This window comes from Sapajus apella, unplaced genomic scaffold (genome assembly GCF_009761245.1).
Source record: "Sapajus apella isolate SASKATOON/1434 unplaced genomic scaffold, GSC_monkey_1.0 scaffold8, whole genome shotgun sequence".
NCBI classification, from domain to species: domain Eukaryota; kingdom Metazoa; phylum Chordata; class Mammalia; order Primates; family Cebidae; genus Sapajus; species Sapajus apella.
In genome coordinates this window covers 9,020,014-9,042,539 of record NW_022436948.1, presented here as the reverse complement: position 1 = coordinate 9,042,539, position 22,526 = coordinate 9,020,014, and the positions used below count along the sequence as shown (strand labels likewise).

At 46.3% G+C, this 22,526-nt stretch overlaps 1 protein-coding gene across 2 annotated transcripts in view; it reads right to left on the bottom strand.

The window, feature by feature from the left end:
- Nucleotides 1-20,653, bottom strand: part of HLCS (holocarboxylase synthetase) — a 215,057-nt gene extending 194,404 nt beyond the window's left edge. Inside the window, exon 1 of one of the 2 annotated variants that reach the window (XM_032276920.1) lies at nt 20,537-20,653. The gene's annotated coding sequence lies outside the window, so the exon portion shown is untranslated. Of the gene's footprint in view, nt 1-8,242; nt 9,008-20,536 lie in introns of those variants that run through there. The other variant, XM_032276919.1, reaches the window with a different exon arrangement.
- Nucleotides 20,654-22,526: the final 1,873 nt, after the last annotated feature.

Below are 22,526 nucleotides of genomic sequence, written 5' to 3'. Positions count from 1 at the left end.
GAATACACAATTTAGAGAGGAATATAAGTGAGTTAATGGAGCTGAAAAACACAACACGAGAACTTCGCAAAGTATGCACACGTTTTAACAGCCGAATTGATCAAGCAGAAGAAAAGATATCAGAGGTCGAAGACCAACTTAATGAAATAAAACAAGAAGACAAGATTACAGAAAAAAGGATAAATAGGAACGAGCAAAGTCTCCAAGAAATATGCGACTATGTGAAAAGATACGTTTGATAGGCGTACCTGAATGTGACGAAGAGAATCAATCCAAGCTGGAAAATACTCTTCAGGATATTATTCAGGAAAACTTTCCCAACCTAGCAAGGCAGGACAATATTCAACTCCAGGTAATACAGAGAACACCACAAAGATATTCCTCAAGAAGACCAACCTCAAGGCACATAATCATCAGATTCACCAGGGTTGAAATGAAGGAGAAAATACTGAGGGCAGCCAGAGAGAAAGGTCAGGTTACCCATAAAGGGAAGCCTATCAGACTCACAGCAGATCTCTCAGCAGAAACCCTACAAGCCAGAAGAGAGTGGGGGCCAATATTCAACATCTTTAAAGAAAAGATGTTGATGTAAAGAATTTTACATCCAGCCAAACTAAGTTTCATAAGGGAAGGAAAAATAAAATCTTTTGTGAACAAGCAAGCACTCAGAGATTTCATCACCACCAGGCCTGCTTTACAAGAGCTTCTGAAAGAACCACTACACATAGAAAGGAACAACCAGTATCAGCCTTTCTAAAAAATATCAAAAAGTAATAAGCATCAGCATAATCAAGAATTTACATCAACTAATGGGCAAAACAGCCAGCTAACATTAAATGGCAGTATTAAGCTCGACTAAATCCCCTAATCAAAAGACACAGCCAAACCCATTGGTATGCTGCATCCAGACCCATCTCACATGCAAGGATACACAAAGACTCAAAGGGATGGAGAAAGATTTACCAACCAAATGGAGAGTAAAAATAAATAAATAAAAAGCAGGAGTTGCAATTTTTGCCTCTGATAAAATAGACTTTAAAGCAACAAAGATCAAAAGAAGCAAAGAAGGATATTACATAATGATAAAAGGATCAATGCAACAAGAAGAGCTAAAGATCCTAAATATATACGCATCCAATACAGGAATACCCAGATATATAAGACTTATAAAAAGACTTAGACTCCCACACAATAATAGTGGGAGACTTCAACATCAATATTAGACAGATCAATGAGACAGAAAATTAACAATAATATCCAGGATTTGAACTCAGATCCGGAACAAGTAAACTGAATTAACATTTATAGAACTCTCCACTTTAAACACACAAAATATACCCTCTTATCAGTACCACATCACACCTATTTACAGGTTTAAATGAAATATTGGTTGGCTGCTTGTTTTTTTCTTCCCTCATTTTTTTTTCATGTCTCATACCCATTTTTAGACTGCATTCTAGCCCAGGCAATAAATCAACACCCCTGTTCTCTCTCCCTCTTCCTCTTCCTCTTTCTTCCTCTCCTTCATTCTTTTTAATTCTTTTTTTCTTTCTTTCTCTCTTTCTTTTCTTTCTTTTTTTTTTTTTTAAATAAAATAAAACACCAGACAAGGGACAATGAGGTTACCCAGGGAACAGAAAGAACAGATGGCCCCGACCCTCTGCAGGGCTGAGGGCACCTAGCACAGGTCAAGTTACTATCAACCGGGATCCAGGGTCCCCTGGTGGAAGCTGGAACCCACAGATCAGTGTCGTGGGAGACGGAGCCACAGAGGAACAACTGCTGCTGGAGACATCGGCAGAGGAAGAAGGTGGAAGAATACCGTGGCTGCTCCACACCTCCAGCCTAGTGCCCCACAGCCAAACCTCACTAGAGGACCAGCGGCAGAAGAGCCTCCAGGAGCCTCCTTGTGGACCAGAGGGGAGAGAAACACGGCAGGAGGGAAGGGTGTGTCTACGAACAAACAGCACGTGGCCAGCCCCTGGCCTTTATGAAACTCTTCCCTTGGTTTTTTTTTAAATTCACTATTCTGCTTCTGTGTTTATGGGCTGAACTGTGACCCCTCAAATTCTATTGTTGAAGTTCTAACCCCCAGTACCTCAGAATGGATCTGCATCAGGAGACAGGGGCTTTAAAGTAGTCATTAAGGTAAAAGGAGGTCACCAGGGTGGGCCCTAATCTATTACGACTGGTGTCCTTATAAGGAGAGGAGATTAGACACAGACCTGCACAGGGGGACGAGCCTGTGAGGACACAGGGAGAAGACAGCCATCTGTGAACCAAGGAGAGAGGCCTCAAGAGAATCCAGCCCTGCCCACACCTTCATCTGGGACTTCTAGCTTCTAAAACTGGGGAAATGAATTTCTGTTGTTTAAGCTGCCAGTCTACAGTACTTAGTTATGGCAACCCTTGCAAGCCAGCACTTCCAAGGTCTCCGCCTCTGTCTCTAGCCCCTCTCTGAACCGTTGGGCGTAAGCGAGTCTTTGCCCCAGTTCTGGCCTCCTCTATGTTCTCGTCCTTGTTGGTGACCCCATGCTCCCTCATGGTTCAGCAGTGACCTCCGGTCATGACCTTATGGCCAGCTCTGGCCTCTCCTGGGCTCTGGCACTGCAATCATGACTTCCACGTGTCTCTGCTTGGATATCCTATCAGCATCTCAAAGGCAACATGAATAGAACCGAATGCATTTTTTTTTCTCCCACGAATTATCTCTTTATCCTGATTTCTCTTGTCTCTGTTCATGACATGTTCACCTTTTCACTGGGACCCAGAATTCATGCATCTTGGAGTCCCAACTTCCCCAGCCCCTGCGTCTTGTTTATTTCCATGGCAGTTGGTGGGTGGGACCTCTTCACAGTCTCACACTGTCCTATCTTTCTAGCACAGGCCCAGCTCAGCTCATCACAACGGGCACTAGCACGACAGCCTCCTCCAAGATTCCTGGTGCCCGCCCCCCATTTCCTACGGTTCTGCCTCTTCCAGAATACTCCACAGTTGACTGTCTAAAGTGCAGCGCTGATCCCATCACTCCTGCTTCTCAAACTCCTGCAGTGCCTGCCCGTGCCCCAGAAAGTGCAGACAGTCTCTTGCCTGGCATTCAAGACCTTCCATTGAGCCTAGGCAACATACTGAGACCCCATCTCTACAAAAAATTTAAAAATTAGCCAGGCATGGTGATACGTACCTGTAACTGCAGCTACTTGGGAGGCTGAGGCGGGAGAACTGCTGGAGCCCAGGAGGTCCAGGATGTAGTGATCCACGTTCATACCACTGCACTCCAACCTGGGAAACAGAACAAGACCCATCTCTAAAAAGAAAAGGAAAGGACCTTCCATTGTACCCACCTAGCCGGGTCTCCCTTCATGCCTGCCATTCACTTATTCATTCTGCTCCTCCTGCACTCGAGGTGCTATGCTAATTCCTGGGTACATTTACTCCCCTCAACAACTCTGCAAGGTGGCCATTATTGTCCCCATCTTGCAAAGGAGGAACTGAATCTCAGAACTGAGCTCCCCTCATTAGGTGGGAAAGCTGATGTTTGAATTTGTATCCTTCTGGCCCAAAGTCCTTCACTGGATAAACCAGGCAACCAAGAGCAAAGAATGCTCTATAACCAACAAAAATGCAAATGAAACTCAGGATCTAAGATGCAAGAGTGGCAGAAGATTCCAGGTGCACCACTGCCAGCCCTGACAGCCTTTGTGTCCAGGTCAGTCAAATAGGCTGGGACTGTCCCCAGCTTGGACACATCTGAAAAGCTGCAGGTGGGGTGTCCTCAAAATCACCTGGGAAAACAACCTGCTCAGAAAGCAGGCATGATCCAAAAGGCAAAGAGGTTTGTGATGCCGATTTTGTACAACAGCTGACTGTCAGTAATTCATTACTCTTTTAAGGAAGTTCAAGTATAATAAAATCCAAAGTTAAAAACTGAAGGTTCTAAATGCAATGTGGTATCTTGGACTGGATTCTAGAACAGAAAAAAGGACAAAGGAAAACTGGTGATATCTCCAGCCTGGGCAACATGGCAAAACCCTGTCTCACTAAAAATACAAAAAATTAGCCAAGCATGGTGGCATGCACCTGTAGTCCCAGCTACTCGGGAGGCTGAGGTAGGAGAATCACTTGAACCAGGAGTGGGAAGTTGCAGTGAGCTAAGATCTTGCCACTGCACTCCAACCCAGGCAACAGAGTCAGACTCTGTCTCAAGAAAGAAAGAGAGAACTCGTAAAATATGGACAGATCACTTGAGGTCAGGAGTTCGAGACCAACCTGGCCAATATAGTGAAACCCCATCTCCATTAAAAATACAAAACTGGCCGGGCGTGGTGGCTCACGCCTGTAATCCCAGCGCTTTGGGAGGCTGAGGCGGGTGGATCACAAGGTCAAGAGATCGAGACCATCCTGGTCAACATGGTGAAACCCCGTCTCTACTAAAAATACAAAAAATTAGCTGGGCATGGTGGCGCTTGCCTGTAGTCCCGGCTACTTGGGAGGCTGAGGCAGGAGAATTGCCTGAACCCAGGAGGCGGAGGTTGCGGTGAGCCGAGATTGCGCCATTGCACTCCAGCCTGGGTAACAAGAGCGAAACTCCGTCTCAAAAAAAAAAAAAAAAAAAAATACAAAACTTAGCTGGGTATGGTGGTATGCACCTGCAATCCCAGCTCCTCAGGAAGCTGAGGCTGGAGAATCACTCGAAAGGCGGAGGTTGCAGTGAGCCAAGATTGCATCACTGCACTCCAGCCTGGGCAACAGAGCAAGGCTGTCTCAAAAATACATAAATAATAATAATTTTGCATCAGTGTTAGTTTTGGTAAATCCATGGTTGTGTAAGATGTTAACATTAGAGGAAACTGGGTGAAGGTCTGAAGAACTCTATTTCTTTTTCGTAAGCCTAAAATTATTTCAAAATAATAAGTTATAAAAATTAGAGGGTGACATTCTACTTAATTTCATCAGCATTCCTTTTTCCCCTGTTCCTAACCAGCCATGTGATCTTTAGCAAATTGTTTCATGTCTCTGGGTCACAGTTTTTCAACTAAAAAAAAAAAAGATACAAGCCAGATCATCTCTAACTTCCCCTCGATCTCTCAAATTCTGTGATCCCCATACATTTACAATATGATGCAATCTACAAACATTTGATTTGTGGTGATCTCTTATTCACCTTCATATCTCTGGTATTTAGCATTGTGCCTATACATAGCTGGTGCTCACTGAAGGTTTTTGAAACTACCTCAAAAACTGAGGTTCACACCTCAGTTTGTAAAGCGAGGTAGAACTGTTAGCTCCTTTACCTAGTTGACCGCTAGAGAGCGAAGTGGTCACAAAATTTTTCTCTTAAAAGCAAATTTATCTTCATCTAACAGAGGGGAGTGGTCCTTTATATTTCAGGCATGTAAAAATCAGGTCTTGGTTGGGGGAAGGGAGACATCTGTGAGCAGTTTCCTGCCTATAGACAGGCCCTCCGGTGGGGTGATTAGTACCATAAGCTTCCAGGTAAGCACACAGGGCCACTGCCCTCACCCCACTAAAGAACTTAGCAGCCTCAGTGGATGGGAGATCGCCCTGCAAATGGGGAGCCCCACTCCTAGCATGTACCTCATTGTCTGTCTTCCTAATGATCCTGGCTCACTTCTTGAAAAATGTTTCACTTGCAGAAAGGCAGCTTTAAGAGGTCAAATAAATGAATGTGGAAGGAAATTAATTAAAACCTTGACAACCACATGAAAAAGGCATTAGCCTTGAACAGGCGCGGTGGCTGGCTCACGACTGTGATCCCAGCACTTCGGGAAGCCGAGATGGGTGGATCACGAGGTCAGAAAACCCAGACCATCCTGGCCAACATCGTGAAACCCCATCTCTGCTAAATATACAAAACTTAGCTGGGCGTGGTGGCAAGCGCCTGTAGTTCCAGCTACTCAGGAGGCTGAGGCAGGAGCATCGCTTGAACCTGGGAGACGGAGGTTGCAATGAGCCAAGATTGCACCACTGTACCCCAGCCTGGGGACAGAGCGAGACTCCATCTCAAAAAAAAAAAAAAAGAAAAGAAAAGAAAAAGGCATTAGCCAGTCATCCTGCACAGCAGCCCAATATTGAGCCTGTGTGAGTTGCCATTTGTGTAGTGAAGCAATAGAGGCCATGGTCTGGACTCGGAAATCCTGGGTTCAAATACTACCTCTGACTCCCAGCTCCCCAACACAGTGCACACATTCAATGGCCATGTAACCAGAGCAAATGCTTCTCTTTCCACAGCCCCAATGCAGGAATAATAATAGCATCCACCTGGTGTTGGGTGGGAGGGTTCAGAGAGAACAGCCACACAGGGCTACAAGTGGAGGCTATTGTGACCGAGCAACTGCCCACCTGGACAGAGTGAACAGGACAGGAATAGAAGGGCAAGGTGCTTTCCCCTCATCTTCACGAGAGCTCTTTGTGGGGAGACTATTACACAAGCAGCGGTGAGAGTTCCTTCCCAGTATATCAAGTTCCCTTCTTAAGGCACAGAAAACCCCATCTGCGTAAATTTTCCTCAACTGGTCAATCACGGTGCCAGAAGTCCCTACCACTTGAACTGCTCCTTCAAGTTAAGTCACTTTATCTGCCAGCTGCGTTAGTTTAAACAAGTCAGTTTCCAAGTCCTGAGCTGCTGCTTTTATCATCCCATTAACATAGAAAACTAAGAGTAGGGGCCAGACACAGTGGCTTACACCTGTATTCCCAACACTTTGGGAGGTCGAGGTGGGCAGATCACCTGAGGTTAGGAATTCAAGACCAGCCTGGCCAACATGGTGAAACCCTGTCTCTACTAAAAATACAAAAATTAGCCAAGTGTGGTGGCAGTCACCTGTAATCCCAGCTACTCAGGAGGCTGACACAGGAGAATTGCTTGAACCGGGGAGGTGGGGATTACAGTGAGCTGAGATCGGGCCACTGCACTCCAACCTCCATCTCAAAAAAAAAAAAAAAAAAAAACATGCAGTACATAGAATGTGGCTTTAAAGATTTTGCATTTATATACTGGAGAATTTAAACCAAAAAGGTACAGACCCGCCAGAAAATACAAAAATTAGCCAGGTGCGGTGGTGCACAGGTAGTGCCAGCAACTCAGGAGGTCAAGGCAGAAGAATTGCTTGAACCCCAGAGGTGGAGTTTGCAGTGAGCCAAGATCATGCCACTGCACTCCAGCCTGGCAACAGATCAAGATATCATCTCGAAAACAAAGAAAGAAAGAAAAAAACAAAACAGCAATATGGACCAGGCAGAGTGGCTCACACCTATAATGCCAGTACTTTGAGAGTCCAAGGCAGGAGGATCATTTCAGGCCAGGAGTTTGAGACCAGCATGCACAACATAAGACTCCATCTCTACAAGAAATTAAAAATTAGCCAGGTGGCCAGGTGCGGTGGCTCACGCCTGTAATCCTAACACTTTGGGAGGCAAAGGCGAGCAGATCACCTGAACTCAAGTTCAAGACCAGCCTGGGCAACATGGTGAAACCACATCTCTACAAAAATAGAGAAAATTAGCCAAGCATGCTGGTGTGCACCTGCAGTTCCAGCTACTCAGGAGGCTGGGGTGAGAGGATCACCTGAGCCTGGGGAGGTAGAGGCTGCAGTGAGCCATGATCGGGTCACTTGCACTCCAACCTAGGTGACAGAGCAAGGCCCCATCTAAAAAAAAAAAAAAAAATAGCTGGGTGTGGTGGCCTGTGGCCTGTGGTCCCAGCTACTAGGAGGCTGAAGCCGGAGGATCGCATCACTGCACTCCATTCAGCCCTGAGCAAGACAGCAAGACCCGGACTATATTAAAATAAATTCCAAAAAGAAAAAGCAATAGGAAGAAGCAACTCAACCACAGGTATGTTACTAAAGCCCTAAACAGAAAATTAGCCCGTTTCCAGAAGAGGCCAAGAACAGATGATACGGCTGCACTGAACTCCTGCCTGTGCATCCCGCTTTCTACAAGATTCCAGTCCTGGAAGATAACAGCATCCAGCCCCCGTTCAAGCACCTCGAGCAGGAAAAACGCAGAGCCCGAAGAGCCAGGCCATGAACACACTATTCCTGTCTATAAATAACTCCCCCTGGGGAATAAACAGCAGGATCCAAGGCAGGAAACCCGAGCCGCAGAATCTGGTGGGTTCTTAGGGAACCCACTCACGGGCCTGAGTCCCCCATGGGAGCGGCAGCCCGGTGCCTGGACCCCCGAGTCCCCGGAGCCCCGGGCGGCCGCGCGTCCCTACCTGCAGGCCCGATCCCGGCCGCGGAGCACTCGTGGCCCCGCACCCGCTAGGCTCCGGGACCGCGGAAACGCACCCAGCGGGGTGAGGGCATCGTAGCCAAGGGCAGCGCAGGTGGCAGCAGAGGCGTGGGAGCAGGAACCGACCTTGAGAAAGGACCAGGTCAGGACGCCTCTTGGCGCAGCCCCAAATCCTGCCCGCGCCCCAGTCCCGCTCAGGTGGCGCCCCTGCCACCTCTGGCCACACCGGCTGGGACGTCTGGCTCCTGCAGACCGCGCTTCCCGCTGCCTTCCTGCGCTGGGCTGCTCACGCCTGCCTCGCCAGCCCAGCATCCGCGGGGATCCCTAGCTGTCCTTTAGGGCTTGCCTCATAGGTCAAACGTCACCTCCCAGGGAGGAATGGCCTATCCCCTAGCCAGGTGGGCCTCTTCCACGCTCTCCTGCACCACCCACCCACCTTGATAACTGCTTCCCCCTTGAGACTGCAAAACTTCAAGGGCAGGAAATGGGTCTGTTTTCCTGGCAAATAATGAAGTTGGTGGAAGGTTTTGCTGAATAAAATGAGTGACAGACAAAAGTAGCCAAATCGGGCACTCTTGATGGGTTATTTGGTGAAGGAGGTGCAGAATAGGCTTAATTAGTTATTGGATTTCTTTCCCCATGTTACTCCTCCCTAATTCTGATGAGGAACTGAGAGCTGGATCTATTGATCTATTAACTCTTAACCTCCCTTTTCTTTTTCTTTTCTTTCTTTCTTTCTTTTTTTTTTTTTTTTTTTAACACGAGTCACAATCTTGGCTCACTATAACCTCCATCTCCCGGGTTCAAGCGAGTCTCCTCCCTCAGCCTCCTGAGTAGTTGGGATTACAGGTGTCCACCACCACGCCCAGATAATTTTTGTATTTTTAGTAGAGTCGGTGTTTCACCATGTTGGCCAGGCTAGTCTCAAACTCCTGACCTCAGGTCATCCACCTGCTTCGGTCTCCCAAAGTGCTGGGGTTACAGGCGTGAGCTACCATGCCCAGAATTACTCTTCCTTTTCTAAGGGCGCTACCAGACTTCTCTTGCTATCTTAAACAGAGAGTCTTAATTCTGCCATTGGAACCCTGAATCCTTCACTTTTAGCACAACAATTTCTTTCTTTTTTTTCTTTTCTTGTTTTTCTTTTTTTTTTCTATTTGCAAACAGAGCACAACAATTTCAAGCAAAGACCTGCAGCCTCTCCTCCATTTGGGGGAATGCGGGACTCTTTAATCTGTGGTGAGACACATATGATTTTTTTTTCATGCTGTTAATTAGAATACTATCCCCCAAAGAGGAAGAAATAAATAGGAAAAGGAATCTAGTCTGATGCCCCGGAAGTGTTTACAGATGGTCTGCAGAATAGCCCTACGAGAAAGAAAATCTCAAATGACACAGCCTATCACTGCGGGGGTTTCTGGTAAAATAAGAGCTGAAGTTTAGGGATGATCAGACTTAGACTCAAAGTCCTCAATCACATGATTTTTGTTTTTTTCTTTTTGGTCTATCCTATCAATTAGTGAATGTTAAAATCTTTGACTATATTATGGATTTGGATTTGTGTGTTTGTTTTGAGATGGAGTTTTGCTCTGTCACCCAGGCTGCAGTGCAGTGTTGCAATCTCAGCTCACTGCAAACTTTGCCTCCTAGGTTCAAGCAATTCTCCTGCCTAAGCCTCCTGAGTAGCTGGGACTACAGGTGTGCGCCACCATGCCCAGCTAATTTTTGTATTTTTAGTAGAGACGGGTTTCGCCATGTTGGCCAGCCTGGTCTGGAACTCCTGACCTCAGGTGATCCGCCCACCTCAGCCTCCCAAAGTGCTGGGATTACAGGTGTGAGTCACCTCACCCAGCCTAATCACATGATTTTTCATATTCCACGTTTGAGTGTCATTTTTCAATTGGTGGACCATTTTTCCCACAAAGTTTGCTCCCCTAATAGTGAAGAGAGCAGTCCTAGATAAAACATTTTAGCCACATCTTTGGCAAATCTTTAGGACTTATCTCTATGTTCCATATTCCTACAAATGAGATTACCAAGTCAAAAGATATGACACTTTCTAAAACTACTATACATCATTTCTTACCTCCAATGTTTCATAATTTTATCTTCTAGTAAAAGATAAAATTATCCTCTATCTTGGAGGTGATAAGACTGAGGACTGAGTTTAGAACACCCTTGGCCACACGAAGTGCTTTTTAAAATCTTTCTGAGTTTGATTCATGAAAATTCAATCTCTCTTTAAAAGATTAGTTTTTTATTTCCCTTTGAATTGCTAGAAAAACTAATTCTTTTCCAATTGTTTTACTGGTCATTTGCATTTATTCTATGAATTAATGTGGATTTGGGATATTGTTCTTATTAATTTATATAGGTTCCTTCTATATTAAGGATGTTAATTCTTAGGCTATCAGATATGTGGTATATTTTTAACCCAACTTATCATTTGCATTTTAATTGTGTTTGAAATGATCTGATGCACCATTTTAAAATTCTAATTAAGTTAAACTTTTCACCTTTGCCTACATGACTTTTTCCATTGATTTTATGTTCAGAAGTCCTCCCCAATTTCCCAAACTATAAATATTTCCTAGTACTTTTTTTTAAAACAGAATCTCTGTCCCTCTCTCTCCCCTCAACCTTTCTTTCTCTCCCCACTCTCTCCCTCCCTCTGTTGCCCAAGCTATATAGAATGCAATGGCCCAATCACAGCTCACTGCAGCCTCCTTGACCTCCCCAGGCTCAGGTGATCCTCCCACCTCAGCCTCCTGAGTTGCTGGGACTACAAGCCTGCGCCACCATGCCAGGCTAATTTTTTGTATTTTTTGTAGAGATGGAGTTTTGCCATGTTGCCCAAGCTGGTCTCCTGGGCTCAAGTGACCCACCCACCTCAGCCTCCCAAGGTGCTGGGATTACAGGCATGAGCCACCACGCCAGGCTTGCCTCATACACTGTTTTGTGGTATGTTTGTTTGTTTTTTGCTTTATAAAAATATTATTCAATAAGTAGATTTCCAGGCCTTGCATGGTTTCCATTCAATGTTTCTAAGATTGACACATATCATTTTGCAAAGCTGCATTTTATTCATGTTCACTGCTATATAATATCCTACTTGTGATCATATCCTACCTCATTAGCCATTCTCCTGCTGATCAGCATGGAGTTATTTCCAGTTTGTTTCCTCTGACTAATAATCCTGTTATGAACGTCCACTGGCTTGCCTCCTGGAGCCCCTGGGCAGGCATTTCTCTGGGTGTGGATGCATTACTACATAGGCCCAGAAAGCATGAATGTTCAGAATTCAGAGATAACGTTAAACTGTTTTCCAAAGCAGTTATACCAATGGACACACCCATTAAAAGTGACTTTTGTGGTTGGGTGTGGTGGCTCACGCCTGTAATCCCAGTACTTTGGGAGGCCAAGGCAGGCAGATCATGAGGTCAGGAGTTCAAGACCAGCCTGGCCAACATAGTGAAACCCTGTCTCTACTAAAAATATAAAAATTAATCAGGCATGGTGGCATGAGCCTGTAGTCTCAGCTACTTGGGAGGCTAAGGCAGGAGAATCACTTGAACCCGGGAGACAGAGGTTGTGGTAAGCTGAGATCAAGCCACTGTACTCTGGCCTGGGCAACAGAGCAAGACTCCACCTCAAAAAAAAAAGTGACTTTTGTTTTCGACTCAGTATTTTTCAGGTCAAATACATTTTCCTTTCGATGTTGGATTTATACTGATTTTCACAAACTGGCTTGGAGAATTATGAGGTCCTCAAACACAAAGCCTCATATTGTGGTTCTTAATCAAGAAAATCTTCTAGAGGCAATGATCCAGCTAATTACAGATCCCCTACTGTCCACATCTAAATTTAGGCATAGCGGCTGGGATTAGACCCATGACAATTCCAGGGGTGTTATGAACTTAAAAACTCTGGCGTAAGCATGGTGTGGGGAGTGTTTGCAGTAATATGAGAATCCTGTGCACAACAGTATAAGCAGCTGCTTCAGAATCTACTGCTTTCACCTCCACGTTCCATACAACCTCTTCTTTATTTTAGTCTTTATTTATTATGTTTGTTTGTTTATTCATTTATTTTGAGACAGAGTCTTACTCTGTCACTCAGGCTGATTTATTTATTTATTTATTTAGAGACAGAGTCTCACTCTGTCACTCAGGCTAGAGTGCAGCAGCACGATCTCAGCTCACTGCAACCTCCACCTCCTGGGTTCAAGTGATTCTCCTGCCTCAGCCTCCCAAGTAGCTGGGATTACAGGTGCCCCCCACCACACCTGGCTAATTTTTATATTTTTAGTACAGATGGGGTTTCACTATGTTGGCCAGGCTGGTCTCGAACTCCTGACCTCAACTGATCTGCTCACCTCGGCCTTCCAAAGTGCTGGGATTACAGGCATGAGCCACTGTGCCGGGCCTGTAGACTTTAATAGCAAACATTCCTTATAAAAGTGATTTTTTTGTTTTTGAGTCAGGGTATATCGCAGGCTGCAGTGCAGTGGTGCTGTCATAGCTCATGAGCCTGCAACTTTTATGCTCAACTGACCCTCCTGCTTCAACCTCCCAAGGAGCCGATACTACACACACAAACCACCAGAGCCAGCTAATTATTTTTGTATTTTTGGTTTGTTTGTTTTGTTTTGTTTTGTTTTTGAAACAGAGTTTGAATGTTGCTGTCTAGGCTGGAGTGCAATGGCGAAATCTCGGCTCACTGCAACCTCCGCCTCCTGGGTTCAAGCAGTTCTCCTACCTCAGCCTCCCAAGTAGCTGGGATTACAGGCATGCACCACCATGCCTGGCTAGTTTTGTATTTTTAGTAGAGATGGAGTTTCTCCATGTTGGTCAGGCTAGTCTTGAACTCCCAACCTCAGGTGATCCGCCCACCTCGACCTCCCAACATGCTGGGATTACAGTCATAAGTCACCTTGCCCGGACTATTTTTGCATTTTTACAGAGATGAGGTCTTGCTATGTTGCCTAGGTTGGTCTCAAACTCCTGGCCTCAAACGATCTAACCAGTTTGGCCTCACAAAGCACTGGGATCATAGGCATAAGCCACCACACCTGGCCAAGGGTGAGTTTTTTAAATTAGAAAATTGTAAATGTTCAATAAGGAACATATTAGCAAACTGTGGTAGAGTAGTCGCCCCGTATCCACAAAGGGTACGTCCCAAGACCCCCAGCAGATGCCGGAAGCACAGACAGTACTGAGCCCTATATTTCCTATCCATACATATCTATGATAAAGTTTATAAAGTGGGCACAACCACAAATTGACTCATGATAAAATGGAGTCACAATAAACTAATAATAAAATTAAATAAGGACGACTTGAACACAAGCACTGTGACAGAGCAACAGTCGATCTGATCACCAAGAGAGCTACTGAGTTACAAATGGGAGAATCTCCTGGACAAAGAGATGATTCGTGTCCCCGGTAAGACAGAACATGATGGTGTGAGATTGCATCATGCTGTCCAGAACCGCACACAATTTAAAACTCATGAATTATGTTATCACTTCTAAATGGGAGCTCAATAATGTGTGCGCATGGACACAACAGGGTGGAATAACAGACCCTGGAAACTCAGAAGGGTGGGAGGAAGGGCTGGGGGGAGGGAAAGAGGGGGGATAAAAAATAAGAAATTACTTTATGGGCACAATATACAGGATGGGGTGATGGCTGCACTAAAAACCCAGACTTCACCAACACCCAATATACCCATGTAGCAAAACAGGGGCACTTGTACCCCCTAAATCTATCAAAATAAAATAAATAAATAAAACTTATGAACTGTTCTGGAATTTTTCATTTAATATTTTCTTTTTGTTTTTTTTTTCAAACTGCGGTTGACCACAGGTAACTGAAATATTGGAAAGCAAAAGGGGGAATTACTGTATCTCCACTCAGTGGTGCAAAGTATAGACTTTCTTTCCAGAACCATTTGAGATTAAATTGCAGGCACCATGACCTTCACCCTAAGTACTTCAAGCCATATTTCCTAAGAACAAAAATATTTCTCCAATGTAAGCACACTGTGATGATCAGATTCAGAAAATTTAACACTGCAATAATTGGATTCAGATATGAGCATCCATCCAATGCTAACAACCACTACTCACATTTAGTCAGTTGTCCCAAATAACATTCTTGCTAGCAATAGCATTTTTCCCAATTCAAGGATACCCATGTCATTTACCTGTCATGTCTCTTTTTCCTCCTTTTTTTTTGAGAGGGAGTCTCACTCTGTCACAGGCTAGAGTGCAGTGGTGTGATCTCGGCTCACTGCAAGCTCCACCTCCCGGGTTCGAGCAATTCTCCGGCCTCAGCCTCCCGAGTAGCTGGGACTACAGGCACATGCCACCATGCCCAGCTAATTTTTGTATTTTTAGAAGAGACGGGGTTTCACCATGTTGGCCAGGATGGTCTAGGTCTCTTGACCTCGTGATCCACTCACCTCAGCCTCCCAAAGTGCTGAGATTACAAGCATGAGCCACCGCGCCCAGCCTTTATTCCCTTTGAATTGGGAACAGTTCCTTAGTCTTTCATGACCTTGACATCTTTTAAAAGTCAGCCCTGCGGGTGGATCACGAGGTCAAGAGATCGAGACCATCCTGGTCAACACGGTGAAACCCCGTCTCTACAAAAAATACAAAAAATTAGCTGGGTGTGGTGGCGCGTGCCTGTAATCCCAGCTACTCAGGAGGCTGAGGCAGGAGAATTGCCTGAACCCAGGAGGCGGAGGTTGCGGTGAGCCGAGATCGCGCCATTGCACTCCAGCCTGGGGGAAAAGAGCGAAACTCCCCCTCTAAAAAAAAAAAAAAAAAAAGTCAGCCCTGGTAGGCCAGGTGGCTCACGCCTGTAATCCCAGCACTTTGGGAGGCCAAGGTGGGTGGATCCCTTGAAGTCAGGAGTTTGAGACCAGCCTGGCCAACATGGTGAAACCCCATCTCTACTAAAAATACAAAAGTTGGCCAGGCATGGTAGCACACACCTATAGTCTCAGCTACTCAGGAGGCTGAGGCAGGAGAATCGCTTGAACCCAGGAGGCAGTAATCCCAGCTACTCGGGAGACTAAGGCAGGAGAATCACTTGAACCCAGGACGTATAGGTTGCAGTGAGCCAAGATCGTGCCACTGCACTCCAGCCTGGGCGATAGAGCAAGACTCCGTCTCAAAAAAAAAAAAGCCAGCCCATTGTATTGCAGCTGGTCCCTAATCGAGTTTGTCTGATGTTTCCTAAATCCATTTCAGGTTATGCATTTTTGGCATGGGATGTCAGTTCAAACTGGTGATGCTGACTTTGTTCACACAGTTAAGTTGGTATCCAGAAGATTTCTCCACTAAGGTTCCTTTTTCATATTTGTAATTCATAAGTAACCTGCGGAGCGAGACTTTGGCATCTTATCCTCCAGTGCTATGGTTTGAATGTATTCCCCAAGTGCATGTGTTGGAAATTTAATCCCCATCGCAATAGTGTTGAGAGGTGGGTGATTAGGTCACGAAGGCTCTGCTGTCATTGCGGGAGTGGACTGCTGATGAAGGGACGGGTTTGGCCCCCTTCCTTTCCTTTGCCCTTGCCCACCCTCTTGCCCTTCTGTTTTCCACCATGAGATGATGCAGCCAGAAGGAAGGCCCTCCCCAGATGTGGCTCCTCAATGTTGGACTTCCCAGCCTCTGAACCATAAGTCTGATAAATTTCTGTTCATGATAAATTACCCAGTCTCAGGTATTCTGTTACAGATGCATAAAACGGACCAAGACACCCATCAAGCCCCCACCTGAATCAGTGATGACTGTGTTGTTGCAATGTGGTAACTTTTTGTATGATTAGTCAAGGGCAGCAGTGAGAGGGGGAACGAACAGAACAGAGTTCAATCTGTGAACAATTGAGCTAACTCTCTACCTTCGGACTAGCCAACTTTTCTAACTGTTGTTCCTTCAGCAATCATTAGCTGCCATTCTCCTTTTCTACCTCTGTTTATGTATTTGTTGGTAAGTTTATTTGCTTTTTAGTATTACTCTGCACTTGTGGATTCTGTTTTATTCAATGTGATAATTCATTACTGCCATTATTAATTTTGATATTCAAATTGTTCCAGGTTTGGCCATTGGAGCCCCATCAAGCTGGCTCCTTCTGACCTATCTCCATCATTCTTTGAGCATCTCCTTCTGTTCTGAACAAGCTCTACCTGACTCATCGTTTACCTTCCCTGTCCTTCATACAATGAGCCATTTCTCCCAGGAGCTCTGGCTCCTTTTAATGGAAAACGGTATTTAGAAACCAGTTTATGGGCATGAGGAATGCTCATTGCTACTGGGGTGGCCCTGCTCCCCAGCTCTCTCAGGAGACAGATCTTGGAAATAAATGCTTATGACAAAATGAAGAAGGCCGGGTGCAGTGGCTCACGCCTATAATCCCAGCACTTTGGAAGGCTGAGGTGGACAGATCACTTGAGGCCAGGAGTTCAAGACCAGCATGCCTAGCGTGGCGAAACCCTGTCTATACTAAAAATACAAAAATTAGCTAGGCATGGTGGTGCCCACCTGTAGTCCCCGCTACTCAGGAGGCTGAAGCAGGAGAATTGTCTGAACTTGGGAGGTAGAGGCTGCAGTGAGCCAAGATCACACAACTGCACTCCAGCCTGGGCAACAGAGCGAGACTTCACCTCCAAAAAAATGAAAAGGGTTATCCACCAAGTTTCCAGATTTCTCCACTATGAAGTTTCCTTTTGTATCTTTGCAATTAATAAGTAATCTGTGGAATCTATCATTCTAATTCATGGAGCTCTTCCTTTCCTTCCTTCCCTCCATTTTTTTTGTTTTGTTTTGTTTTTTGTTTTTTGTTTTTTTTTTTTGAGACAGAGTCTCACTCTGTCACCCAGGCTGGAGTGCAGTGGCGCAATCTTGACTCACTGAAACCTCCACCTCCCAGGTTCAAGCGATTGTCCTGCCTCAGTCTCCCAAGTAGCTGGGACTACAGGCACATGCCACCAGGCCCAGCTAATTTTTGTATTTTTAGTAGAGATGGGTTTTCACCATGTTGGCCAGGCTGGTCTTGATCTCTTGACCTCATGATCTGCCCGCCTCAGCCTCCCAAAGTGGTGGGATTACAGGCGTGAGCCACCATGCCTGGCTCCTTCACTCCATATTTTTATATTCTCTCATAGTGAGGTTCCCAGCTCCCAAGAATATCATTATATTTACTTATTTGCTTAACCCTATAATACACAGAAAATATTTTCAGAAGTGCTATACCAGATCACCACCAACTAAGTGAAGTACAAAATCTCTTTGTAGTTTTGTTTATACATGGGTGTATAGTCAAAGAGCTGTGTTAAAAGTTATTAGAGTTTGCCTTTCTATGATTAATGTACTATGCAGTTTAGCGCATTTGTTCACTTCTGTTTGTATTCAATTTTAGTTTCTTTTCCCCCATCTTATGTTTATTTAGTTTTACCTTTTACATACTAAAACATTAACATGTTTTGAAAAGTCAAAACAGCTCCCAAAAAAGGCATGCCTGGAGATGGGTCATTTCCTCTTAGACTTTCACCCAATTCCCATTCACCTACTGCAAATAACCAACTTATTAGTTTCTAGGTTTTTCTTCCTGGATTTCATTTTTCCCTTTCTTTTCTTTTTTTTCCCCAAAAATAAGGAGATACTTGAATGTTTCACACAAAAAGTAGCCTAATACGGTACTCTCTATTTAACTTTTGTTCACTTCCTAGTACCGTATGCCCTAGAAATCACTGCACATCCGTTCACAGAGATCTTCCCTACTCTTTGTTATAACTGCACTGTGTGAAGGTACCAGGGTTTATTCAACCAATTGCCTATGTCTTGGCACTGGAGCTCTTCCAAAATGTTGCCATTGCAAACAATACTGCAATGAGTGACCTTGAACATACATACACTTTTATATCTATGTAGGTGTTTCTCCAGGGTAAATTCCTAGCTGTAGAATTGCTGGGTCAAAGGGTAAATGCATATGTAGTTTTGTTAAACAATGTTCAATTCTCCTCTCTAGGAGATGGACCATCTTGCATTCCCACCAGCAATGTATGAGAGATCTGTGACCCCACAACCTGTCCTGTTGCTTTACACACTTAGCAACTGGATCGTTTAGAACTCTGATGTTATCCCAGAGTACCCTGCTTTCTCTTTCTATGGGAGAAACCGAACAGCTTTCCATTTAAGGGCCAGTTTTATGTCATTTTTGTGCAGATTGTCAGTTTGTGTCTTTTGCCTATTTGGTCTTTGGTTCCCTCAATGTTTGAGTTATTTACATACTTGAGATGTTAACCCTTTATCTGTGATAGAGGTTGCAAATATTTTTTCCCAGTTTGCCATTTGTTTTTAATTAATGGTAGGGTTTTTGTGTTTTTTTGTTTTTTTGTTTTTTTTGAGACCAGGTCTCTCCTCACCTAGGCTGGAGTGCAGAGGCGCGATCTCTGCTGATAGCAAGCTCCGCCTCCCTGGCTCAAGCTGTCCTCCCGCCGCAGCCTCAAAGTAGCTGAAACTAAGTTTTCCTATTTTTTGCAGAGAGGGGGTTTCGCCATGTTGGCCAGGCTGGTCTCAAATTCCTGGGCTCAAGTGATTCTCGCGCCTGAGCCTCTCAAAGTGCTGGGATTACAGGTGTGACTCGTGAGTCACAGTGTCTGGCCCAGCTTATTATTATTATTATTTTTTTTTTTTTTTAATAAGACGGAGTTTTGCTCTTGTCGTCCAGGCTGGAATGCAGTGGTGCCATCTCGGCTCACTGCAACCTCCACCTCCAGGGTTCAAGAGATTCTCCTGCCTCAGCCTCCCGAGTAGCTGCGATTACAGGCGCCCGCCACCACGCCCGGTTAATTTCTGTATTTTTAGTAGAGAGTGGGTTTCACCATGTTGGCCAGGCTGGCCTCGAACTGCTGACCTCAAGTGATCAGCCTGCCTCGGCCTCCCAAAGTGCCGAGATTTACAGGCGTGAGTCATCGCAACCGGCCCCAGCTTCCGATTTTTAATGTTATTTAATATGTACCAATGTATTTTTTCCTGGCACAAAGGCGTTGGGTCATTAGGAAGCCTTTCCCCACACTAGGTCCTAGGGGAAGTCACCCGTGCTTTCTAGCGACGGGTAGGCTCTGCGGCTCTGCCGCTAACACGAGCGTGGGACGCGCGGCCCGGGAGCCCGTGAGATGGGAACAGGTCTCCCGAGCCCAGGCGAGTAGGCCGCGCCGGCCGCGCGTGCGCGCTGACAGGCAGGCCGAGCCAGCCCAGGTCCTGCAGGGAGGAACGCCAGTGGCGCGAGGAGGCGGTGCTGCCCAGGGCCGCGAGGTCCCTGTGGCTGCCCCACCGGAAGCCCCGCCCTCTTCTGGCTGCTGAGGCTGGCTTTCCGGCCGTGCTGGCCTCAGCCTAGCGGCCCCGACCGAGCACAATGCTGTTCCCCGGCAGCGGCCCGGCGTGGACCGCCCGACCCTCTCCCGGCCCCAGCACTCCCCCGGCGAGCGCCCACCCCCCTCCCCGGCTCGCAGCGCCCCGACTTACTTCTGAGGCCCAGACGCGGCAGCTCCTGCGCCAGGTGGTCGCCCGAGACTCCCCGCCGTGCCGCGCAGCGCCCCCTCGCGGCCGGCCCCGCGATGCAGCCGGGCTCAATGCGCAGGGCCGCGGGGCCGCCCGGCGTCCTCCTGCCCTGGCCGAGGTGCGGCGCGCTCCGGGATGCAGGCCATTCGCCGCTAAGCCAGCTCCTGCCGCTCGGCCTCGCCCACGCTGCCTGGGAGGCGCGCCTCTGCCGCCTCCTCGCCGCGCGGGCTCGCTCCAACCTGGCCCACTCCTGCGGCCTTCCAGGGCCGAACCTCACCCTGCTCCGCGGAAGGCAGGCCCCACCTTCCCTCCGCGCCTTCCTCCCTGAACCCCGCCAAACACCGCGTCGCCCTTTCCAGCATCGACGACCTATTCCCCAGTTCTCTGACACCACCTGAGTTAGCGCCAACCTACTGGTTAAGGGATTAGCCCAGAGAGACTCCCCTCCTCCCTTCGCCAGCCACAAGCGGGGTGCCCAGAATGCCCGTGTTTCTACCCTGCCCACTAGAAACTGGGGGATTGCCACAGCTCCCCTGAGGTTCAGCAATTCCCTGGGACAACATGAACTCAGGGGGTCACTTTACTTATTGTTACCAGATTATTGTAAAGGACGCAACTCGGGAACAGCCAAGTGGAAGAGATGCGCAGCACGCGGGCATGAAGGGCGGGAGTGCTGCCCGCCCAGCACCGCTGTGTGCCCACCTGCCTGGAAGCTCTCCGCACTGTTTAAGGGGTTCTTATCCAGGTTTCATTATGTCATTGGCCATTAGTGATTGAATTCCACCTCCCGCCCCTTTCCCTTCGCGCAAGGGGAGTAAGGACACGTTAGGGCTGAAAGTTACAACCCTCTGATCACGTGGTGGGGCACTAGCCCCACCCTGAATCCATCCTAGAGCCTCATTAGCATAAACTCTGATTTGATTAAGGGACTCATTATGAATAACAAAACACTCCTATTGCCTAGGAAATTCCAAGGGGCTTAGGAGTTCCGTGTCAGGAACTAGGGACAAAGACCAAACAGATTTTTTTATACCAAACTCCCTAAACCAATAGCCCTGTCTAATCGTGAGAAAAACATCAGCCAAATCCCAGTAGAGGGACGTTGTACAAAATAGCTAACCAACCTAAAATCTGTCAAGGTTGCGAATGTTGTCAGAATCAAAATGGCGGAGTCATTTGTGTTAAAAGAGAGAGAGGAAAAAACAAAAACCTGACAAATAGCGCTAAAGAGTTCTTGTTCATGAATGCCTGATATCACAAATGCTCACAAAAGACCAAAACCTTGCACAAAGGCCATGTCAGCCTTTCCAAAAAAAAGACTCCTGCCAAGACTTCTGCCCAGAAATTGCCTGACCAACCTCAGACTGCTATCTCCCTTATCTTATACTTGTAGCTGAGGTTGATTATCAAAAACCGTATGCAGCGCAGGAGGGGCGGGGCGGGCCGGGGTCGGGGGCTGGGCGCTCCCCCTCATTTTTCCTTTGAAAACCTTGGTCTTGCCTGGGCGCGGCGGCTCACCCCTGTAATCCTAGCACTTTGGGAGGCTGAGGTGGGTGGATCACCTGAGGTCAGGAGTTCAAGACCAGCCTGGCCATCATGGTGAAACCCCATCTTTTAAAATAAAAATAAAAATAAAAACCTTGGTCTTCCTTTACCTTCCTGAATACACACATAGCTTAATATGGTCCACATGGTCCCATTGCAAAACTCTGTTCCCAAATAAATATCACTTGCTTTTAGAGAACCTCTCTCTGCTTGTTACGGAGGCTGACAAGGTTACCAAAACCGAGGAGTGTGTGACGAACTGTCCCAGCCGAGAGGCACCTAAGGAGACATGATGGTTAAATATAAGTGGTGTGCTAGATGGGATCCTGGAACAGAAAAAGGACATTGGGAGAAAACGGAGGAAATTTAAATAATGTACCAATAATATAAATATAATGTACAAATGTTGGTTTATTAATTGTTAATAAATGTGCCATACTAATGTAAGAAACGAATATAGGAAACTGGTTTTGGAACTCCCTGCACTATCTTGCAAATTTTCTGTAAATCTGTAACTCTTCTAAAAATAATGCTTAAAAAAAAAAAATGAAGGCTGAGTGCTGTGGACATACCTGTAATCCCAGCACTTTGGGAGGCCAAGCTGGGAGGATCACTTGGGCCCAGGAGTTCAAGACCAGCCTAGGTAACACAGAGAGACCCCATCTCTTTAAAAACAAAAATACAAATTTATATATATATATATGGAGCCAGGCATGGCAGCGTGCGCCTGTAGTCCCAGCTACTCAAGAGGCTGAGCGGGGAGGATCTCTCCAGCCTAGGAGGTCAAGGCTGCAGTGAGCCAAGATGACGCCACTGCACTCCTGCCTGGGCAACAGGGCAAGACCCTGTCTCAGAAAAGAAAATAATCACAAATAAATAAACAAGTAAACTAGAAATAAGCCAGATGTGGTGATACTCTTCTATAGTCAGTTATTTGGGAGGCTGTGGTGGGAGGATAGCTAGAGCCCAGGAGTTGAAGACCAGCCTAAGCAACATAGTGAGACTCTCTGGAAAAAAAAAAGGAAAAACAATTACAAAGTTTTAAAAGCCCTTCAATTTTGAGGATCCACCTTCTTTAAACAGCAGATGGAGAAAGTGTGTAAATTGAGTGATATTCACAGGAATTAGGAGATCCAGAGTGGAAATT